Source organism: Varroa destructor, unplaced genomic scaffold (assembly GCF_002443255.2).
Source record: "Varroa destructor unplaced genomic scaffold, Vdes_3.0 BEIS01000005.1, whole genome shotgun sequence".
Classification (NCBI taxonomy): domain Eukaryota; kingdom Metazoa; phylum Arthropoda; class Arachnida; order Mesostigmata; family Varroidae; genus Varroa; species Varroa destructor.
In genome coordinates, this window is record NW_019211458.1 from 41,741,404 (window position 1) to 41,748,700 (window position 7,297).

Here is a 7,297-nt window from a genome sequence, read left to right on the forward strand (position 1 = left end):
TAAGAACAAAATATTAATTGCGAAAATTCGATAATATGGGTCTTCGTATACTCATTAAACGTATACTCATTGAACAAATGTTACAAAGACAGCCTCGAATGGCCTCTGCCAAGGTAAGTCTCACAGACAGTCGAGTTGGTCGTGCTCAAATCGAAATAAATCATCACTATTTTAATTAAAAACAGCTATACTTGTAATGGCTTATCAGATGAAAAAAGTATTGAAAATAATGGTAGTGAACATTACTTATAGCGAGCGCACGATTAAGGTGCGATCACGAGCCAATCAGATAAGATCACTCAGAAACTTTACACACTGACGAGTTGGATCAAAGGTATCTTCGCACGCGAAGTAAATACTTGTATCTTGTTAATGTAAAGCTTGCGTCCCTATGCTTTTTGACGATACCGCATGTGACGGCACGACCATTGATGGAGCATTTTTCAACCGGCCTAAGAAAAAAAGGACCCACTGAGACGTATCGTGCAATAATTGCTCACCGTAACATGCATGAATATTTGAGTTATTATGCACAACTTATGCGTCCTTCTTCGTTTTGGAGAGATACAGATTATTCGATATGTAGCATAGCAATTACCGTTACTTACATCTATCTATCTATTTGATGACTACTGTAATGTTATTATTAAGTTATTATGATTTGAAGTTCAATGATTTTCGTGCGACTTTAGCGACTACACGTGAACTCGTAGTGGAACTTCGAAAACACCTAGCCAAAGAACAGTGGACTCTAATAGCCAGCCTCACACAGGAAAAGCGACAGCACCGAGAATTTGCTAAGTTAGTCGGACAATAATTGACAACATAGCCCAGAAGAAGGACAACAAAATGGTTTTATCATCAAGAAAAATAGGAAACAAATATCGGGAACGGGACACGACGCAGTGAATATATAGGATCATTATTGTAGTTTAGCTACAAACAAGGCAATCTGTAACGTCAACGGGTGCCAAAGTACTGCTGAATCACTGCATCGACAAAGCTTATAGATCCACGGACGTCGTATCGCTTTAGCTATCGTGAACCGACCGAAAAAGCTCGACTGAACAACGTGCAGATATCAAATAAGCTTCCAGGGTTAAACGATTGAAAACGGTGTTTTTTAGGATAATAGCGTTTTGAAATTTTGGGATTTCGCTGTACACGTCTGTCAGTGCCTCGTCCAAAGATTCATCATTTTTCCGCATCTAAGCAAAACAATGTGGGCTACGATTTCCATCGACAGTGTACCAGCCTCACACTTCGTCTACGAGATTATCGAAAAACGATAATACAGTGAGCTGAAACAAAAGAAAAATGCTGCAGGTACGGGAATGGTGCCCGGATGGGAACATTTATGACAAGTTACCATACACGTGTGATACACCGGTGGTTACGTATAGGAGCCGCCAATGTTAATTTTACTCTGTAGCTCGTTAGTTATGGATGAAACTAGTTTTAAGATAGGTTTTTTTTTTTTTTTTTTTCGTTCTCAAGGTTGCAGGCTATGATGACTGATTTCTTCTCGACCCTTACAACAATTAGGAAATTTGTAAAGATCGCAGAATACCGAACATCTATGAATCAGACAAATAATACCACCAGTCTCGGCGTACGTAATAAAAGCTATCCAATCTTAAAAGCACTTAACTATTGTTATCCTGTTGGCTAGTATAGCAACGATCCTGTAAAAGAATATTACCTGTATCATAAAGTGTATTTCCTATGTCTAATAAATCATTGTATAGCATAATTTTTCAATAATCCGATAATCGAAGGACATGATAAGTCGTTCAAACGCATTTCGTATAAGCAAAAATAAGTAGATCTAAGTACAAATTTTCTGTAAGCTTTTGCTAGTGTGGTCCGTATCTCATAGTGCTTAGCCAAAAAGAAATAGTTCCGCTGGAATAGTTGGGTCTTGAGAAACCCTGAAGTCTGCCTGATTATTCTTACAGGTGATAAGTGCCAGAGATATCTGAGAATTCTGTGTTTTTCGATAACCTATGGCACCACTATAACTGCGTAGCACAATATTCGAAATCCATAAGCTCCGAGAGTACACACGACATTATCGAGATACGAACTGTTATCTTTCAACAGAATATATATTTTCGTGTTGACAATTATCCTTGCAATCCTTGACAATTATCTTTTCTGGCGGCTGGATTAAACCCTGTCACTAATTCGTTTAAAAAGGCTATGATGTTTCAAATTCCAGAGGGTTGGGACTAGGATATCCCTGGGAACATCTGCGTCACTTCCTCGGAATATGCATGTTGCTAAATCGTAGAAGGTTTTTCTTTGTTTTGAAGGCGGTCTAACATTCCAAGTTGAAACTATGCCCGTTTTTAAGTGCGAATAATACCATAAGAATTTGAATGTATCTTTTCCGTGACGTTAAATATGCGTTCCTGTAAAATAAGATTTATTTCACAGTAATTACTAAGCATAATTTTCACTTCTAAAGTAAATTGCAACCGGGGGCATTTTTATCCAGGTGATAAAATACTGTGGCCCTGATGTCCAACGGGACTCGAATCGATGTCCCGTTGTATATATATATATATATATATATATATATGTGTAATAAAAATGTAATGTAATAGAACGGGTCAAGATTTTTTATTGGGCTTTGTAGGACATCCATCTGATGGCTGTGAGGATGTGTTTACGAGGATACAAACATTCCGTTAACCCCTAAGCCAAATCTACACAGCGTTATCACCCCTACACTTTACTTGGGCTTCTTTACAACAAACAAATTCGCATTTTCGAATCGCTAAACCTTCTCTTTTGAAGGCAGTGGACCCGCGTAATTCACTGAGTAACTGGATGCTTCATCATATAGTTACGACCTGTTCGTGGTTAGACAGGGTCGTAAGTTGTAAACCAAATAACCCAGAACATAGAAAATGATCAGGTGGTACGGTGGGTATGTAAATCCGAGCCAGTATCCGATTCAGTGGCCAACTGCGTGCTAGGAATTACCACATACCTGGACGTGATCGTCAAGGAAGCCCGAAAAACGCGGTAGCGTCACTCTGCAAAGGCACAAGAAAATCCCTTAACAATTAAAGATTCATAAAGGGGAAGAGTCGTAATTGTAGCCCTCTAATCAAACGTAGACTTGAACGCAGCTCACGAATATCGCAAATATAGTTTGCCAGCGATTGCAGTTCGTTGGGCGAAGCCTGGATTGTAACCATATGTATATATAAGGTGCAGGTAAGTTGTCATCACTGTATTTAAATTTGTAGACACAATTAATAGCTAATGTGGTATATGGAATGCCCTATTTTATTCGCATGCAAAAGTAAAGTTGTGTTCTCTTTGTTAACTTCGAAACGCTTCGCACCTGCAATAGAGTTAAGTTTTCAGAGCGAAGCGGCTTCGCTTGCTAGAAAAATTCCATAGATAATTAGACCCGGCAAAGATAGCGCGTCAAATGGGAACGGAATTGTCATATATGTTTCTATACGAAATAGAACGTTCCAGGCCACTCAGTTTTCCAGCCAAATTGCATAGTGAACTTTAGTTAGCTAACTGAAGTTAGAATCAGAACAAGTTAAAATGGAGCCACAGAAGCGATTAATTAACGCGTTACTGCCAATCACGAAGATGACCCATGCGAGCCTACACGATGTCTGCCGCCGAACCGAATAATACGTGCGCGCCTATACAAACAAAAAACTACTCCGATCAAGAATACTAAATCGTCCAAAATGAAGAAACAAAGATCCTCTGTATTGTCTCGAGCCTTGGAACTGTATAGTGCTATTCTTCTAGCGCATTAGCTATTTCTGCTGTGTATTAAAAGCGCCTAACGCTACCGGCTTTTATCACTACGTAACTAGGACAGCTTCTACTTCAACTTATATGAGTTTAATGGCTAAGTGCGATCCTCGCCTTTGCACAGCGTATGTGAACTAACACTTGTGCATTTTCGTAACTTCACACAGGAACTTACCACTCGAATGACTTGCTGCGATGCTTATTTCGGCTGATGCATTTTCAATTGTAAACCGAAAATAAATTTAGCTGAATTTTTCAAATGCTCTTCGCCGTACGTTTAATGCCAAAGCGGATAATTCTGCTTCTGTTACACTAATTAATTTCGTATGTGGAAGCTTGGTCTTGAATTTGAACCTTTTTTGGCAAGGCAAACATTTTCTGTATGCATAATGCATATGATTTTCGAGTATTTCGTACAAAAACGGATCATGACCTTTTTGCTAATACTTGTTCCGAGCTGAAGATGCCAGCATAATAAGCACCGAAAACGAAATACAATGCCACTACCGAATTTCTGCTCGTACTACGAGCATTGATCTTGTTGGAAAGAAAGGCGTGTCTTCAACTGTTCTCTAAGTATGCAGCAGGTTCCGGGCAGTATCTATCCTCTTTGGAACGATTCATCCACGTTGAAAAAGGGGACAGCAACAATAGATCATTGGATCAATCATAATTTCAAGATGCGACTCTATTCAACAACAGGCTTGCTCATCAATTCTCATTTTGGCGCATTTTTTCCGTATCCGATCTACGTTGGAAGGCTAAGCTATTATCGCACCTTTCCAATCTCTGGACGGGTGCGGAAAACACGGGCGCTGGCTTCGATGCACCATGATCGGTCGGCTGGATAGCCGAGAGTCAACCCCACTTTGTATTCCGGAAATGATGCACAGCTCCTTTTGTTTTTCGCCATGCTAGATGCTGATATGCATACTTGATCATGTCTATTGAATATATGAACATGGTCAGTAAAGATACATTACCAGAAACATGAGTGAAGTTTACCTTATTGATAGCAGAAGTTAAAATGTATGGTAATAGACGCACATTAAATCAAGCAAATAGTTTTGTTCAACATTTACTCCAAATACCTATTTCAAGTCGGCCTGATCACTGGCGGCCGAGTGCTCTCAAGTAGAAGTGGTTGCCTGTTTAATGCGGCGCTGGTGATCGATTAACAATAACCGATACAAGAGTTAATCGGTTGTTTTTCATTTGTGTCCACCACGTGTACAGAATAAATATCAATAATTAGCATCAAGTTGCTGTCGGTTACCAGGAGAAGGCTTCATCCGCTGCTAAACGACCTAGGCGCTTGACGAATTCACGAACCGAAAGGACCTATTTCCTGTGTGTATTATCCGTGCGCTGGCTTTGAAGTCTTGCTTGTCAACAACGACGAGGAGGGACCTGTCGTTACCTTGTATATGATTGTACATAGAGCAAATGTTACTCCGCTTTGTACCGTCGTTATCATTCAATCATGGAAATCATTTTCCAATATGGCGCACCGTTTATGCAATAGTGGTAAAACCCCCTTCGTGTTCACGGCAACATTATGTATTATATATAGATATATATGAATTACAATTATAAATGCGTATCACGTTTAGGAATATCTAGCTCGGTTTACTGTACCTAATAAATTCGAGCTATCGTCTCCAAAATTTAGACGATGCTTGAAAGCTATGTAACAGTACTTACTGGCGCGCTCGTCCTCCTGGGGCAAGCTTAATCCTCTTGGCGCATTTAGGTGTTCTTCAGCAAGTAGCTAGATTGTCGTATAATCTTCCTAGGCAATGTACGCCTGTTGAAATACTCGATCGTATTTTACCTTTGATATAGTCGCTGAAAGTACATGGGGTAATGCGTGTGTTACCCCGGAGCGAAATGCCCTACGGGGAACCATACATGAAATTCACATATCACAGATGCTACCTTTCGTTTTTTACAGAAAACTAAAAAGTTCTGCGTAACACTCCTAATCCACGCTGTTCCCGAGAGTAACTAAAATAGTTGTTATCTCGTATCAGTTATTGAACAACGGAAGACTAGATAGGCATACAAAGGAGCAGAAAACTCGCTGACCTGAAATTTACCTGAGTTACGAATTGGCCCTTTCATGCTTCGTTTTCGCCTCTTTTATCAGTTCTAATTCGTGGTTAGTTAAAGGAGCAACAGTGAAGAGAAAGCAAGTGTATGTATATATATATATATATATATATATCGGGTTGCGGGTTATTGCGCGTTTCATTGTCATGAAGGTTTTGGTTGAGAAGCGCAGAAACAAATAGTGACCAGCTGAATTACGAGCAAGGCTTAAGCACTTGCACTATGATGAACGGCAGCACTATGTATGGTTCGCGGGTATTCGATGTTATTTCGGCCATTGAGAAGCTGTATCTGGAACTTTTCGGGACTTAGTAGAGATAAATGACTACCCAAAAAGATGAGCAATCACCATACAAAAAAAATACAAGCTCGACGCAAAGTATAAATAAAAACACGAATAGGACGGACTGTTGCAGTAATCAAATTCAAACCCCAATACAAGTCGAGCGGAAAGCAAAAGGAGCACCGATATCTGAAGCAGTGATAAGCAAAATAGACGAATAGTACAAAATTTCTGTTAACATCCCGTTTAATATAGGGCTTCGTTGGATTATTATACAGTGTGGTTCATTCTGTTTCGGCTTTCGGAATATTGCTGACAAAATTCAACGGCCGCTTACCGCTCGCTACCGGAGTCATCTTCACAAGCCTCGTTCGACATTTAATTCACACCGAAATCATATGGTCTGGGCCTTGTTGTCATCATTCAATGTCTAAGTAGAGCGGCACTCTGATAAACGATCTCTATGAATTTGACCGTATCGCTAAAAATCGCAATCAATACTATCCTGAGCCCGCACACATACACTACAACCTCTTATAGTTAGATTGCTATATTAGTCTAAGTGTAGCCAGGAATAATTGATTAAGGCCACCAGCACATAAAAATGGTCAACGGACACTACTTATTCGTTTTAGGATCGATGATTTTGCCTTGCGACCGTTGACTTCAGTCATTTCAATTCCGGTGACGTTGAACTACCTTGACTCGAGCCAGAATGAACAATGTCCAGTGAAATAGAGGTCTTCACTAAACTGCTCAAGCAGACATCGCGTGCGTCAACCTAAGTTAACACTTACGAAAATAAAGTGATTTTCCTAAGAAGAAAAGTGAGTAAATATGATCTCATGAGTTACAGGGCTGCGATCGGTACTGACCACTTTGGGAGTGAAAGACCACATCAATTAATAAGCCCCACAAGAGGGAAACCTTACGGCTCTAAGCCCGTGGTCGGTCAAAAGCTGTTTCGTAAAGGAAGATTCGCTGAAGTGCAATCATATTTATGCTAGCTACAAGTAAACACGTGGTGAAAATATTTTAAGGACTTAAATAAATGTAAATCGCCAAATCTTGGCTAGCGCATTGCTGCCCAGCTCGTTGACAGGGATA

General features: G+C 39.9%; 1 protein-coding gene across 6 annotated transcripts in view; it reads right to left on the bottom strand.

Annotated features, from left to right (window-relative positions):
• Positions 1-7,297, bottom strand: part of LOC111251152 (FMRFamide receptor-like) — a 97,183-nt gene that overhangs the window by 15,410 nt on the left and 74,476 nt on the right. The window contains exons 3-4 of one of the 6 annotated variants that reach the window (XM_086989976.1): positions 5,500-5,643; positions 2,999-3,044 (exon numbers count right to left, since the gene is read on the bottom strand). The exons of 3 other annotated variants lie outside the window; for them this stretch is intronic. The gene's annotated coding sequence lies outside the window, so the exon portion shown is untranslated. Of the gene's footprint in view, positions 1-2,998; positions 3,045-5,499; positions 5,691-7,297 lie in introns of all 6 variants that reach the window. 2 more of the 6 variants (XM_086989977.1, XM_086989978.1) reach the window with 2 other exon arrangements.